Below are 16,992 nucleotides of genomic sequence, written 5' to 3'. Positions count from 1 at the left end.
CCACTCCGTTCAGCAGCATGGGCATGGCTGTTCGTCTTGGAAACTAGAACACCTTCCTGCTTCCTATCTGCATGTTCTCGGAAATGAAATGTAATCCTCTCATAGTCAGGGTAACCTTAATTGCCTGCTGGTGTAGGAAGGACACGGTGAGTTGGGGACCGGGTCTGTGCTACTAGGAGCGCTTCCCATGATGGAGAGGATTTCCTGGAACCATCCTGGGAGACGCTTTGGAGATGTGGTTTTGCAGTCAGCTTAAGGTGATCCAAGTCTGTGCCGTCACAAACAGGGTCACACTGCCCTCCCTCCCACCACCTCCCTGCGCCGGCGCCCGGGCTCACACTGCCTCGCGCCCGGCCAGGCTGGGGATCCGCTCCCGCTGAACCCTTGGCTGCAAACACGGGCACGCACCCTTCGGCCGTGGGCTCTCCCCAGGCGTGGGATGCCGTGTGTGACCTCAGCATCTCCTTGAAGTGGGTGGAGTTGCGCGTAATGAAAACCTAACAGATGGCTCTGTAAAGAAATAGGCAGCTTTTGTGCTGTTACTTACTGCTTAGGTTACCGAGCGCATGCAGCTGCTGGTGACGGGCTGGCAGCGCCCACGGGCCAAAGGGAACTCACATGTTCTCCCCATCTCCGGCTTTCAGCTTTTAAAGGCTTCGGGGGCAGTTTGGGGGTTTTGTTGAGCATGTGGAGGGGAAAAGATGGCTGAAAACGTTCTCAATTCGCAGGGGAAATCCACAGTTGCTTAAACTGCAAACCTGCGTTTTCTCAGCGCTGTGTTTGTGCCGTGCCTCATACGCTCAGCTCCCAGTCCCTGACAGAGGCTCCCAGGCTACGTGTAATTTAATTACAGTGTGATGGCTGGCATTGAAGTAGGTGAAGATATAAATGTAACTTGTGCCTAGAAGTTATGTACGTAGAGTGAGCTTCTAATACTGGAGGCCTTCTCTGAAACCATCGCTATCAGGAAATACCTCCTGAGGAAAGACTGGCTGTGCTGCTTTGACAGGTACAGTTGCTATTAGCAGGGCTTTAACATGACTGATTTTTCACAAACGTAAGTAAAGGTGGCGTGGTCTTGCATGAGAGGTCATAGAATCCCTGGAGATAGCAATGGGGATGCTGTCTTTTACTGCCAGTAGCCGCAGCCACAGCCAAGGGGCTTATCATAGAATCATAGAATGTTTTGGGTTGGAAGGGACCCCTAGAGGTCATCTAGTCCAGCCCCCCTGCAGTGAGCAGGGACACCTTTAACTGGATGAGGTTGCTCAGAGCCGCATCCAACCTGGCCTTGAATGTTTCCAGGGATGGGGCCTCCACTGCCTCTCTGGGCAACCCATCCCAGTGTTTCACCACCCTCATTGTAAAGAATTTCTTCCTTATATCCAGTCTAAACCTACCCTGCTTCAGTTTAAAACCATTACCCCTTGTCCTGTCATAGCTGTCCCTGCTAAAAAGATTTTCCCCATCTTTCCTATAGACTGCCTTTAAGTACTGAAAGGCCGCAATCAGGTCTTCCCGCAGCCTTCTCTCCAGGCTGAACAAGCCCAACTCCCTCAGCCTGCAAGGCTTATGATCATGGGAAGACTCCTAGAGCTTCTGGTCAGATGAGTGGTAACCAATGTTGCTCCTATGGAAAGGTCATTAAGGAAGGTTGAGTTTCATGACGGCACTCATAGCAATTCTCCTTTCTGCCCCTCAATTGGAGAGGTGAAGCCAGCTTGCATGGCGGCGAGAGCACCCAGGGCCCTGCTTATTCCACGCCACTGCAGAATTTGGCTTTTGTGACCAAAATATACCCCTCAATTTCGGCTTCAGCTTAAAAGGACGTACATCGTTGCGGCTGTAAGGAAACCTCCACGTGCAAACTCAACTAGTGCGGTACTAACTCTGGAGACAGCCTGTAACAAATAGGGCGGCAAAATAAGAGTTACTGCTTTAATCCGTTGCCTAATTTTGAACAGAACTATTCCATTATTGATTACTTCAGCAAAAAACTTCAGATGTGTTTATCTCACAATCTTTCCACACGTTGCCCACTGCCAGAAGCCTCAGCTCTCCCCACAGCAGCTGCCAAAATTTCCATCTTTCTCCCAATACTTTCTTTAGCACCATTGTGCATTGAAACGCTTGCAGGATAGTAAAATGTGAAAGCTGTGTAGCATTCCTATTTATTTTGGAATTCAGTTTTTTTACACAAGGAACACTGTAACTCTGCCATATTTACTTTCTTGTATTTAATTCAATAAAATGTATTTACCTGAAGCAGACACAAAATTTCCAGTTTGCTGTGGAAAGCGCAGGGCCGCGCTGCAGAACTGGTTCCAAGTTAGCGCAGAGCATGTGAGCGTTGCTTGCCAGCGCAAAGCGTGGGAGGGAAGTCAGGAGCAAGAAGAGTCTCGCTGCTATTATCAACGGGCGGCTGTTGAAAGTTATGGATGTCAAGGCAAGGCGACAGGTTTTGGGGGTTTTTGAGTTTTATGCTTCCAAGACAAACCAATGACTGGCAAAGCAGGTTTCTTCCAAGACGGCCTTTCAAGTGCTTTTGCTTCACCTTGGGTAAGAACCTACAGCCTCAGATTGTGAAATGTAGTCCGGTTTTCTTGGATATAGTTTGGAATCAGGGCTGGGAAAACAATTAACGTAGAAAATGAGGATTTTTTTTTTTTTGAGAATCTACCACACCCTAGGTTTTTTTTTTAGCGATCTAGGAAGCCTACAGGCTGGTGGGGACTTCCCATGGCTGCCCTGAGTTGTCTTATCCTTCCTCCTGCTGCTAGGAGAATAAGGCTGTCCTTCTTTCCATCCACATACTGTTGAGAAAGGCCATCATACACAGGCTATTTTTGATCCTTTTCCTTTCCCTAATTATATGTAGCTTTTATAAATCTGTCTGGATGGAAGGATCCCGTGTACTTTGAAAGGGCTTATTTGATCTAAATTTAAGGATGTCTCATGTCCAGTTGTGAAACTTGCTATTTTAGTTTGCCCTACCTACAGCTTTTACTAAAACAAGAGGAAAAGGATGAGAAGAGGAGAGACTGAAAAGTGTGTGTGTGAGAGGAGGGAATGATGACTCATAAGTGGGACTGCATTTGAAAATGAAAAGGATCAAGGTGTATTGATCATAAGAGTTACTTTTTTTTTTTGTGAAGAAGGCACGATTAAATCATATGGTCATTTATCTTCCGAACAGATTAAGGTACATTTGTGGAAGAATCCATGAGCCTGACTTGAGTAGATAATTTTGAAGAGAGAAGAAATCTATTTAAAGAAAGGAATTTTTAGTGCAGCCTTTAATAGGTGATATTTTAGTGCTAGATTCCACTGGAAGACTTCTCCAAGCTTCTGGAAAATCCCATTTAGCTGTCCATTGCCTATGGGATAGTTCTAATAACTGCACGGTTATACAGCAAGGCAGGTAGAAGAAAGGGAAGGAGGATGAAGGCAGCAGTGCAAGAAGCCACATGGGCTTTCTCTGAACTTTAGGCTGTAATGAATAGAAATTAAAGCTCATCAATAGACACCTGAGTCTCTGCTTTCATCCTAGGTGTTGTCTCTTTTACCTCTCTGCTAATGTTCTGCTCTTCCAGTCTCGTTCTGGCATCCATAAAACTTCCTTAAAACTTGGGATGTCCAACAGTCCTGAAATAACCCTTTCTGTAGAGTTTAAGTAGTGTGCTATTATAAGGATGGAGTTTGTCTGTATACGACACTGCAAAAGGTGCTTGTGGTGTTTCCTAAAATGTTTACTAGCGGTATCCAACAGCCAGCTCTTCCCACCTTCACCCTTCTAGTTTTCCCACCTTTCCACCCCACCAGCCGAAAGCTAAAAGGTAATTAAGATGTAGCTGTCTGTCATATGAATGAGGCTGATAGAAAAGATGTTTAATTTTGTAAAGCATTTTGAAGTGAAGAAAAAGTAACCATCAGTATGACATTGGATTAAAAATTGGCTAAGTGACAGGAAAAGGGTCCTTTTGATTCCAGTGAGTACTTGCACTAATCCCAATACTATGGAGTGCTTTTATTATTGTCCCAGAAGTAAACAAAAAAAACCTGTTACTGATAGTAATTGCTAGCAGAATAGTAAATGATAATGGAGCTCTCACAACTTGCTCTGTAGGCACATTCAAGCACGCTGCATCTTTAATACAGCCAAAGGCAAAGTTGTATGCCAGAGAACAGGGAATGCAAGCTATGCCTTATGAAAGAGGGCCTGTATCCTGGAAAGCAGCACTTCTCGGAAGTTTGTAGTGGACAAGCAACTGCACATCAGCTTCCAGCGCAGCACTGAGGAGTGATGGCTCTGAGGCTTGCATCCTGGCACGTGCAAAAGAAGGAACAGGAGAGGGGATGCTTTTGCCTCAGTGCACAGTTTTGGTGCAGCTGATACTTGACAGAACACACAAGTTGGTGCTAGTGCTTGCAAAGGGAAAGTGTTGAAAATGGAAGATGGTGTTAAATAGGGTGGCAAAAATTGTTCAAGGGCTGAAGGAAATGCCCTACAGTGCAACTTACTTAAGCAATATTTTGCTTATGAAATTAGTATTAAGGGATGACTTGACTGATCTACAAGATACAGAATTGGGAGGGGTGGTTGGTGTAGCTGGTGGTTGTGCTGCTATCCAGAAGGACCTTGATGGGCTGGAGAAAGGGGCTGACAGGAACCTCATGAAGTTCAGCAAAGGGAAGTGCACAAAGTCCTGCACCTGGGGAGGAATAACTCCAGGCACCAGGACAGGCTGGGGCTAACCTGCTGAGAAGCAGATGTGCAGAAAAAGCCCTGGGGGTCCTGGTGGACACCAAGTTTGACCATGAGCCAGCAACACGCTCTGATGGAGAAGACCACCAATGACCTCCTGGGCTGCAATAGGCATTGCATTATCAGCAGGTTGAAGGACATGATCCTTCCCTGCTGCTCAGCTCTGGTGAGACATATCTGACATGTTAGGTCCAGTTCGGGGCTCCCCAGTAAGATAGACATGGACATACTGGAGCAGGTCCAGTGAAGGGCCACGAAGGTGGTGAAGGCCTTTGAGTATCTGATACATAAGGAGAGGCTGAGAGAGCTGGCACTGTCGAGCCTGGAGGAGAGAAGGTGTGTGAACACTTCATGGGAGATTGTGAAGAAGATGGAGCCAGGCTCTTTTCAGTGGTGGTCAGTGACAGGACAAAAGCAAATGGCACAAATTGAAATGCAAGGAATCCCATTTAAACATAAGATTTTTAGAGCGAGGATGATCAAACGCTGGAATAGGTCCTTAGGTTGTGGAGTCTTCATCATTGGAGGTACTAAAAACCCCCTGGACGCAGCCTTGAGCATCCTGCCCTAGTTGCCCCTGCTTTGAGCAGTGGGGAGTAGACTAGATGATCTCCAGAGGCCCTTTCCCGCCTCAGCCACTCTGTGAGATAATTCTGGTGTTAAAGGACTTAAACTGTTCCACTTGAGCACATCAGGAACTTTGTACTGAAAGCTGAAACAATGCAAACTCAAAGTGGAAATCAGACTTCTTTTTTTCTTTTTAAGTGAGGGAAAAATAATCATGGTACCTTCGAGTTTTGACACAATGAGTGTTTTGCTCTGTAATTTCTCTGCAGAGTTATGCTCTGTAACTTCAGCTCTGAACATCCTCGAGGTCAGCAAATCCATCTGCCTGCTTTTTGGTGGGTGGGAGCAACTGTGTTTATGGTCCTTCCTGACAGGTGCTTGCTCGTTTAACTTTCTCATAACAGAGGTTCTAAAATTGCATGGCAATGTCTTCCTATCCTTGGCCACAAGATATTTTAATGTTGCTAATTGCATAACAACTAGGGGAAATGTAGCGGTCTGTGATATGCAGGAGGTCATATTAGAAAGTTGGATTCTTTTCTTTGATCAAAGGGCGGGTTAGAGAGAAAATGTCAATTTATTTCATTTTAAAATTTAAGATATAGGTAGTATTCATTTTTCTGGAGAAGTCATCTCAAGCTATTTAGTTTAGGGAATGCATAGTCAAGAAGACAAAGTGGAATGGACAGATAATTTATCTTCATTTTGCCAGCACTCCCAGGTTGTTCTGCTCTTTGGTGTGACTGATGGAGTGATATAAAATCCTGCCGACGTAGGATGTGCATCACAGCAAAAGCTCGGTGGATTAGTTGTTCTTTGTGACATTACACAGAATTTAAAACATTAAGAACTTGGCTGTCTTTGTGCCGTTCCAGCCACGTAAGCTGTCCGCTGCCAAACCGACCTGTGAAACTGGAGTATCTGCAGCAGCTGCCTACCTTGGCGTGGGGAGGGAGGAAGTCATCGGTCCTTAGGGTTTAGCAGCCCAGGCTAGGTGAAAATCAAGTTCAGTTTGTAGTCAAAGAAATGTGCTGTGAAGAAACCATCCGATGGCAGTACTGGCTCCTGATCCAGGGTGAAGGGGGCTGTCAGCCATGTGCGGGGTTTCTCGGTCCCTGCTATGTGTGATCCCCTACCTCTCTCTCTTCTTACATGCTTTTATCTGTTTCTGTGACTTCTGCTGATTTGGAACCTCCTTTCTGAGTGCTTCTAGGAATAGTTGCTTTTGGATATATAAACTGTGTTTCCTGTTTCTTGGGTACTTGTTATTTCTTTTTGTTACTCTGAGGTTTGGTATGTGGAGGAGGTTATTGTGTTAACTTCTTCAAGGTTACTTAAGGATTATTTTACTTATGTGGTACCAGTAATTTCATTTTCAAAACTGTACCTAATTAACTTCTTGCAAATGATAAATCGATCTCTCCATGCAAAGTCAGCATTATAGTTACTTGTAGGTGCAAATATAACTCCTCAGGGCTAATCTGTTCGGACAATATTGGGCCTTCCTTAAAGTAAACTAAAAAATCCCCCACAGTTTACATAACTTACAGAACTATCTTATATTACAGTAAATGCTTAGGACCCCATCTTGTTTCTCATCTTCTGTCTCTGTAAGTGCAAATCAATGCATCTCATCTGGGTCTGGTTGTCTCCTGAAAGCTTTTTGTCAACTTTCACAATGTCCTTTGGAATCTATATAATATTTTTATCACCCTAAATGGATTCAAAGTACATTTATTACTTTTGGGGAATCCAACCATATGTTTTTATACTTGTATGGAACTAGGTTAAGGAAGTACTTCGAAATAAAAAGGTTTTACTACTTTAGATCTGATTTCTCATAACTAATTGCATTAACTGAACACGTAGTTAGACATAAGAACCATCACACCTCAGGCACTGACTTAAAAATATGGAGTCAAGATTAGTGTTGACTTTTTTTGAGAAAGGATTGCCCTCCTTTGGGGGCATGAATACCCAACACTAACATTCACGTGTGCCCAAGCATTCAAAACGTGCTGCCTTGTAGTTTGTAGCTCTGTGCTATAGTTTCTGAAGTGTTTGCAGGTGGATCTTTTTTGCCATTAATTTTTGAAAGAATGTACAAGTAAGTTAATTCCCTGTGAATCGCCTGTCAGTAAGTAGAGTAATGCACTCCTTTGGCCCTACTCTGGCACAACTCGGTATGGGTATTTTGCATGGAGTGCAGGAAGGTTTGGGGTGCCAGGGTGGGAAATCTTGAACCACAGACTTGTGTAGACAAGCAAACTTGAACTTGCACTCCAGAAACTTCACTGGTGTAATTCCACAGATGCTGCCCTTCCTAGTAGGTGCCCTGTATCCAAGGAAAACAAAGCTCGAGATGCTGTGGCTCAGGCTGGTAATTCAGTGAGCAAACTGTGATGCAAGCCCAATCTTGGATCATTACAGTGCGCTGACACGGAGATAGCACTGGCGTGGCTTTGTTGAGTGCTCTTCCTTCTCCTCCCTTCTCACTGCCTATGTATCAAATCTTATTAATTCCATCTTCCTAGAGAGTTCTGTGACTATATTCTACATGTTCTATAAGTAAGGAGTGTAACTCTCCTCCCGATTCCTATGTTGATACATACGCCCAGTATACTACTACTATAGTTTTTAACCTGTGTCTCTGATACTTTATGGCACGTACTGGAATTTCCTCCAAGGAAGTTCACCCTACCCTGTTCTCCAGCTCCCTTAACATCCTTCCTCCCCCCCTCCCAGGGCTCGTTTGTTTAGCAGACAATTTGGCAGACAACTGACAGTGTTTGAAAGTTTTTCTTTTTTAAGTAGCTGTGCTTATTTCTACACATAGAGTGGAAGTCACTCAGTGGAACTAATCCAATCACAATCTTATTTTGAAGTTAATGACTTTTTAAAAGAGTACTTTTAAAAATCGTCCTTAAATACAAAAGACAAAATAATCTCTGGGATATATTTTGAGACTGACTGCTTTGCGATGCTGTTTCCCTGGGACCAACCTTAAAACAATATGGAAGATTTATTTCCCTTGGTCCACTTCAGTTTTAGCTTCACACGCAGGAGGCCGAAAGTCTCCGGAAGGGCTGAAACATTGCAAGCAGCTCTGCTGCCATGTGAAGAGGTGGTAGGTGCCCTGTCACACACCGTGTGAATTTAAACTATCACTTTCTTATTTGGCTTACTTTGATCTCGATGGGTAATGTTAAAAGTGAACCTGTGTCGGTGTAATTGCTGCATGTTTATGCAATACAAAGGAATTACACCAAGAAGTCTCTTATGCAGCTGCTCTGTCGTCACGTCCTGCCTCCCCGCCCTCTTGCCATCAGTTTGAAAGCTCAGCGTTGGGCCTGTTTTAATGAGAGCCTTGTTTTCTTCAAAGGATGTCTGTGGTGAGAAGTTACTGATGCAAACTGCAACTGAAAACCCCTGAGCTTTGCTCTGGAGGCAGCAGCCTTGCTGAAGTGGTATCTTTAGGAACGGGGGTAGGCGAATGGCCGATGGCTTTGACATTGCAGGACCAGGTTGGTGTTAAAGCCTGCTGGTGGCCAGGCTAGCCTTGCCACCGTGGCCCTGGCCATGCCCACTGGGGAGGGAAACTGTCCTGTTGCAGCCAGCCACCCCAAAAACCTGCAGTCAGGATTCCCCCACAGATGCTGGTTGGTCTGTCTGTGCTTCTGTGTGCGAGTCTTGGCTGTTTGTCAGTCAATTGTCTGGATGTTTGGCCTCCAGAGCTTCTGCCTTAAACCAGGTGGGTGCAGCTCAGCCTCCAGCAGCCATTGGGATGAGGGGGCAGCTGTCTCATGGAGACGTTTTTGGGACTGCCAAGAGACATGTGTGCTCCTCACCTCGGGCAGTTTAGCAGTTGAGATGAAAACTGGGTGCAGTTTCCTGAAAATAACTTTTCGTATTTCAACATGAGGTGGTAACCGGAGCCTTCAAGCTTAGTGCAGTGCAAACCATTGCTTCCAGTAAGAAGTAATTGTTTCGTATTTGGTGGAAAAAATTGCAATAGAAAGATCTCAGATGATTCATTTCCTATGCAGCATAGGTGTATTTCTGTTGGTCTGAGGCCTGAAACGTGGTTTATGCTTTGGTTTATTTCTTGCACAACCGTTGTAATGTCCTTCCCCTTCTAGTGCAAAGAAAATACGAAGCACTGCACCAGCGTAGGAGAACAAGATAAGCTGTGCATTTTAGAAGTGGTTACTATACTGAGCATGAGCCTGATAGGGCGTAGGCTGATCCCGTGGCATCCGAGTAGACTGGTGAGCAGAAAATGGGTTGTCCACTTAACGCTATGCCCGAGTTACATTGGTGGTGGTGGTGACTCTGAGACGCTCTGACCTTCTGGCAGGTCAGCTCTCCACCAGACATCAGTATGAAAATCAAAGTACCTTGAGATTACAATCCTCCTTCAGAAAAAAATCATAGAATCATGTGATTGGAGAAGACCTTTAAGATCATCGAGTCCAACCACAAATGACCTGCCGTAGTTCTAGGAAGAAACCACCATTTTTCATTGCTATGTTCCGCTGCTTTCTCGGTTTGGCTGAGGGCATTGTGTTTCATTTAAAAGCCGTTGGAAATGTTCTTTGGTTCAGGCAGGGCCGAGGTGAGAGAAGCGTGAACTGCCACATGGGGGGGGAGGCGCCCGGTGCCAATGCACAGTGCTGCTAAGGCGGGAGCGAGCTATCCGCGCTCTAACTGTTGAGCATCTCTGAAAGCTAATGTATTCCTTCCAGTGGGTGTTAAAAGTGTCATCGTGTGATCTTCTGCAGTAATGATGGGGAGGCACTCATGACACTTGCATTACTTCTTCCTGCATATTCACCCTGGGAAGGGAAAGCCATCGCTGGGTTCCTCTGGCTTGGGTCCTACTTTCAAACGAGAATGTGCCACTGAAACTTGGCCACCCACGCTTTAACTTTCTTGAGCTAAATATAAGTCTTAGGGTTTGATATTTAAGTGCTTACGGTTCGTGGCTTCCTTGACACTCCTGATGCTTCCAAGGGAATTGTGAAAATGGAAAATTGATGGAAATAGGATGGTTTAATCAGGCCTTGAAGAAACTTCATCAGAGTAACACTATCAGCCTTCAGTGCTCAGGGTCAAATGCCGAAAGAGGAGGGGCCGCAAGATGATCAGAATGTAGTTTAATTTGATAATTGTGACGTGCCTCTTATTGAACGATAAGCCCAACGAAGACACACAAAGGGGATTTTCTTTTAATATTTTATATTAAAACATTAAAAACAAGCAATTCAACTGTAGCTGAATGAATAACGTCAATATAGGAGCTAGAGAAGAATTTCCCTCAGTCAAAACTATAATAAGCTGATGATAAGCTGAAAAAGAAGCTGATAGTTTAAGAAACACAAATTGGTATAGTGGAAAGGATTTTTTTGTCCCCTTTTTACAACAGTTGCCATTTTCTGAGTAGAAAATTTGGGGCTTTTGTGTTGGAGTAGGTTGATCAGGATGATTTCTGTAAGCTGTGTTTTCATTTGCTTTAAAATGCTTCTTTAAATGTTACTTTAAATACAAGCTGCTTGTCACTCAACTAATAATCCTGACTAATAATTAGCGATACCTCAGACTTCTGTTCTTCTTTTTGTTGGTTTTACAATTCCATTTTCAAGGCACTATTTTTTTGTGTATCTTTTTATATGCTTTTACCTCACTCTAATGAATGAGCAATCTGTAAAACTCAATTTTGAGGTCATGTTTTCATTACAGTGCCATTCCTGGTCTTGTTCCTCTGTGTAGGGTAGTAGGGGAATGCACACTTTTGACAGAGCACTAATGTTTTTGGGAAGAGTTGAGAGGACTTTTAGAAATCTCCCTTTTAAGAACATACTTATTTTATGGTCTTTTACATGCAAGTAGTTTACTTCCCAGCTATTTCTTTATCTTCCTGTTCTTAAACCCCCTTTTTATGGTTCTATACTGTCAGAATTAACTAATTAAAACCAAGGATGATACGGTACAAGTTACTGGTATCTGTGCGTAGACCACTGGGGTAAATATTTCTTCATGGAAAACTGAAATGTCTCTCCTTTCCAGGAATTTAGACTGCAAATTTATCTCCTCATTGCTCAATAGAAATAGGTACGAAATGAGGAGTTGTCACTTGGCGTCCGACGGTAGCAACTCCTATAAGTCCTCTTGCATCTTTTTGCTGACCTCAAGTGTTTCCTCACTTGCCAGCTGACCTGCAGAGCTCAGCCCCTTCCCTGCTGAGAGCTCCCCTGCTTTTCTCTCTGCACCTCTCCCCATTTTTCCCTCTCTCCCAGTGTTGGCTGTAGTGTTTGCCATGCCCTCAGCTGGGTACGGCCCTCTGGCAGGCACTCGGGGCTCTCCACATACCAGAGTTTGTTCCTTTGAGCATGTTCAAAAGGCACAGCCTGTATCGCCTCATTCAGTGGAGAAATTTCCCTAGCATATGAATATTTCTGTGCATTCACCCCAAGGTGTCTTTTTTTTCTTCGCTGCTTCTCTTGTATTTCTCTCTCATCAAGCTCCAGCTTAATTTACCCTTTCATGTAAGGTGTTTGCTTTCTTCTCTGCAGCTCCCGACCTCCAGAACAGCTTTCGAGAATTCATGCCTCAGAACCTTGGCTTTTAAATTGTATTTTTAGGTGACTGCTTAATTTTGAAAACACGGAGGAAAGCCTACGAAAAGTGCATGGGGATTGTTAAAGCGTCTGTGCTACCGCTTCCTTGCTGCGGTCAAAATTTATCTCTGCTCTCTGGATAGGCTTACATCCCCTCCCCAGTAATATCAGCATTGTGGTGACACCCAGAAAAGCTGCCATTTTATCTGTGCCTAGCAATTGTAATATCTTCTAGAGACTGCACCAGACTTAGTCATCTGCCCTTGCTTGACTTGCCCAACTTTAGTCCTCGCTCTGAGGCACTGACAGAGACGCAGCTGAGCACTAAGACACATTTCTCTGGCTTGCTGCTTGGTTCACCCTCAGCTATCGCTTAATACACACAATTTATTCCTTGCTATGCTTGGTCATTTCCAATCTTCCTATTTTCCTTCCTCAGTCAACCCTAAATGGGAGTTGCTTTCCAACTCCTCATCCCATTTTTTTGGAATAAGTTATCTCCTGTCCCCGTCTCAGCAGACTTTGTCCCCGTTTACTTTTGCTCTCATTCAGAGTTCAACTTTTGTCCCTTTATGTTTAAATCAGACTGCTGCTGCTCTAATATATCCCGAATGCCTGCTAGGGGAGCAGGGGACTTGGATGTGGGACCTCCCAGGAGGTGGTGTGTGCATAGCCTGGGCAGGCCCAAGAGCTTGCTGTTTGAAATGGAATTTGGCTGATAATGTTTGTATTGAAAATGAACCAGCTGTGCTTTTCCAAGTGTTTTTTAAATTTGGGATTTTGAGGGAATAGAAAGGCGTGTGCCCGACACTGATCATCCTTCTGTCAAATTTTATGTGCCTGATAAAGCATAATGGGTGCAGCAATATTCAGACAAAGGGTTTTTGGAAGGTAGCACAGGTAATGTAATTTTTCTTAGGTCTGTCTCTTGCAAACAGCGCAACTGTCTTGCATCCAGTAATAAAGCTGAGGGAGACATCTAGCAGGAAAAATTTCAAATGTGCATAGTTTGGCAAAGTTGTGCTCCATGGTTTTATCATTGGAAAGAATTAGAAGACGTTTTACTGCTTCTTCCCTCAAACTTAGAAATATAAGCCTCAAAGAAAATGAGGCTTTGCTTTGACATGGTGCAGTCTCCAAAAACTGATGCTGGCCGTCCCCCACCACAGCACTTCCCTCTCCACTATCTTGACAAAACCCTGTGCTGGCTGTTACAGAACGCTTAGCCCTCTGCTATCCATGATGCTTTTACAAGGTAACTCGCTGACTCTTTCTTCCCCCCGCCCCCCCTTTTTTTTTTCTTTTTTTTTTCCCTTTTTTTTTCCCTGTTTTTTCCTTTCTTACTTTCCCCAAGAACTGAAGTCGATTGCTCTGTGACATGAAAGTGAAGCCACTCAAATGCCAAGCTGATGCCCCAAGGGGGATGGAGGGTGTCCCACTGCTCCTGCTCGGCAGCCCTCAGTGCAGACAAGTCACCTGGCAAGGGCTAACCTGGCAGAAAACTCCTCGCTTCAGTTTTGGATGAGGGCTAGGTTTCTGCTGGTTGTGACCCCTTGAAGCAGCTCCCTGCAGGGTCTGATGAGGACCCCTCGGTCAGGTGCTGCCTGTGCCAGGGGAGCAGGGGTTGCTCAGGGATGGAGGTAGTATGTGGAAGAGGTGGTGGTGGCAACCTGTTAGATCCAGGTAGCTGCAAGTTCAAAATAGCCCGTTAAGAGGGATGGGCTATAATTTCCTGACTGCACCTTTTCCATCTCTTTTTTTCAATTCATAATAAACTACATTTGCTGTTTTTCTAGTCTTTTGTAAGCAAACCTGCCTCCAACCTCTTCTTAAAAGTTAATCCCTGAGTATTGAAGTGAATTTCATCAGGTCCTGTCTACTTGAAAATACTTAGCTTATCCTAGTAGATTTTAAACTATTTTCCTATAGACACAAGTGTTCTTATGAAGACATCCTTGTGGGTTTGCCTCTGATGTTAATTGTGGTAGCTATCTGGGTTTCTTTATTTTCAAACCGGTTGAAGGTAGAAGGGTGGAACTACATAGGAGCTGAGGTGCTACCTGGTTTTAGTGGTCTGCACTGAACAGTGGATCCATAGTTGTATCTGTATCAGCAGTCGCTTGCAGTATTGAAAGAGTCAGAAAAATTGATGGCAAACATTTTAGGTCTCCACGAAGGGGTTAGGTAGGTGTCTGGTTCAGATCAATAGCAGGCTTTCCTGTTACCTTTAGGTGTCTTGCTGGATGCATTGGTTTGTGGCTTTACCTGTCTCATTGCCCCGTGCGCTTTATGATCCTTTCACGATCCCCCTGAGGAATCTGACTTCCATTTATTGCACTCAAGTTTCATGTCACTGAGAAGTTCTTAGTCCCTATGCTTTCCCTGTCACTGGGATGCTTTGTGCCGATGTCCTTTGGCTTGCTACTTCTTCGCAGGTCCCATGTACTGCGTGAGAAGATTCCACACCCTATGACGGAACAAACAGTGCAAATAAAGACAAAACACCAAAGCTTGTACAAATACTGCAAATAACAAATATAGTGCTGCAGCAGAAATAAGTTATGCAACTCAAGACCTTTTTTGAAAAGGGTTACCCATTCTGCTGATTACTGAACGCAGATCTTCAGATTTCTCAGTGGAAGCCTGATAGCGGAAAGCACTATGAATAATTTTGGAGACGGGAGAGAGAAACTGTGAGTCACCCGGGATCTCCAGTGTGAAGAAAAAGGCACTAGAAAACCTGTGGTCTCTAAGTCAGGGAAGAAGAAATTGAGAGAATATACCATTTTGATCCTGCACCTTGTTATGAAGTTTGTAAAACAGGAAGGGGAAGGAAGCGCTTGCCGAGTGACCTGTTACACCTGGCCAGAAATCAAATGTTCCCCAGGGTTTGCTAAAATTGCCTCTTGGTAACTTCACCAAGCTCTTTTAATCTCTTCTAAAATATTTTGCTCTATGTGTCTCTCTCAGGTGTTTTGTGTGCTCTGTGCCCTACAGAATAACTGTTCTGTAGTGCTCTCTCTCTGCTGTTTGCCATTTTCCCAGAAGCCCGTCAGCAGCCCTGCGCTGCCCGTAGGCAGGGCGCGCCGACAGGAGCGTGGTGGTTGTAACACCCCCCGACGCACAGGGACGGGCTGGTACTGCTGCGCGCACCCAAAGGATGCTTGTTTGGGTTCTCTCGCTACCAAACCCGAGTATTTGAAGTTCACAGGAGAAAGTTATAAGTGTTTAACCACAAAAGCAGGGGCAGAATACCATTGTTCGCGTCTTGCAAACAAGTTGAGACAAAAAGTTTTGGTGCGTAGTCAAAACTGGAGTTTCTCTTCTGATGAAGAGAGCCGCTGCAAATCTCTGGGTTTTAGGTCTTTTAGCATTTCCCCTCCTTCTCACACCTGGTTTTGAGATTCTCTTTTATCTTTAATTGTATCCCTTTGGCCTAGTCTTCCCACGCCCTGAATTGTTCCCTTTTCACCCCTCCTTCCTTTTCTCTGACAGTTCTCAGGGTGGAAAAACACTTACTTAAAAAAAAGTGTGAAATGCGTTTCTCCCTCTGGAATAGCTGTAATCTTAATTTAATCCAATTACGGTGGCTAAACATATTAGCTGGATGCTTTTGTTAACAGTTGACCTTGTTAAAATCTGTGTCCTTGGATTATAGAGCTGATGTCTCCGGCCCGAGGAGCGGAGGTGTTTCATGCCACCATTTGGAGCTGCCACCGAGGGCCGCTGGGAGCCCGGTGCCTGAGTTGGTTAGAAGGCTGCCGTTAGTTCAGTTTTGCTCTGTTACAGAAGAATTAGTGCCTTGCCCCTTCGCACAAAATATAGAGAAGTGCGGCTTGGGCACTCTGCACACGCTGTTACGCCGTGGGCTTATACGAGTTTCATGTGCTTTAACTCGCCTTTTAATAAGTTTGAGGTTTGCAAATGGAGTCCAGTACAAAGATGTTTGTTAGCTATCCATAAATAAATGCATATAAATTAATTTATTTAGAGCCTTCTGTTGGTCACAGACCCAAAGTAAAACACATAAGCTAAATCCACAGGTACAGAAATCTGTCTACAACTCCATAGCAGAATGTATTTTTTATCTTGGTTCACTGAGGAACAGAATATGATCCAACCCTTTGGGGCAAGCCTAAAGAGCAAGCAAATAAAGTACTCTGAATTATTCTACCTAATTGAATAAACAACATTCTTTGGAAACAGTTACTTAGCTAAATGTTATTAGACATAAGACTTTTTCTTCTTTTTCCTATGTCTTCCCAGGTACTGTTCTTTCTATTGTTAGGATAACAAGGGTCCCCAGATTTAATTTCAGTAACCTGAGTAGCATGGCAGGGTATAGAATTGTTTCCAAAGATAGTAGATTGTGTTTCTGTCTAGGAACAAAATTCATATTGGTGGTGGTTTTCATTGTAGTTTTTCTCTGTGTTGCATAGTTTAAGTTTCATTCATTGTTTGTATTATTCAAGAAGGACGTAGCTTTCCTTTGAGCTGAATGCCAAATCTAGCTGATTTTCAGGCATCATCATTCTGATGCTACTTTTGCTCCACCTTGCTTTTCTGTAGGCAGCTTTAATGCAAATGGGCTGCATAGTGTGAAATAAATGTAGTGGTTGTGCTTTCAACGAGGACAAAAATTGTTGATGAACAGAGGAGAACAGTCGTCCAATGCTGCTCTTGATGTCATGTCTCCTATTTCACAGATGGAAAGCATACAGCAGTGGAAGTTACTGGTCCTCTCAAAGCCATCCTTTCAAGTGGGGAAGGAAAAACATAACTTGCTCTCATATTACCTGTGCACAAACTTATAGAATCATAGAATTGTTTAGGTTGGAAAAGACCTTTGAGATCATCGGGTCCAACTGTTAACCAAACACTGCCATCCTACCACTCAACCATGTCCCTAAGCACCTCATCTACCTGTCTTTTAAATACCTCCAGGGGTGGGGACTTGACCACTTCCCTGGGCAGCCCATTCCAGTGCCTGACAACCCTTTCTGTGAAGAAATTTTTCCTAATGTCCAACCTAAACCTGCCCTG

General features: G+C 44.2%; 1 protein-coding gene across 1 annotated transcript in view; it reads left to right on the top strand.

Annotated features, from left to right (window-relative positions):
- E2F3 (E2F transcription factor 3) overlaps window positions 1-16,992 on the top strand; it is a 39,288-nt gene that overhangs the window by 9,518 nt on the left and 12,778 nt on the right. The window lies entirely within an intron of this gene.

This window comes from Egretta garzetta, unplaced genomic scaffold, assembly GCF_000687185.1.
Source record: "Egretta garzetta isolate BGI_Z169 unplaced genomic scaffold, ASM68718v1 scaffold14, whole genome shotgun sequence".
Classification (NCBI taxonomy): domain Eukaryota; kingdom Metazoa; phylum Chordata; class Aves; order Pelecaniformes; family Ardeidae; genus Egretta; species Egretta garzetta.
The sequence above is the reverse complement of the archived record's forward strand: the minus strand, read 5'-3'. Positions and strand labels throughout refer to the sequence as shown.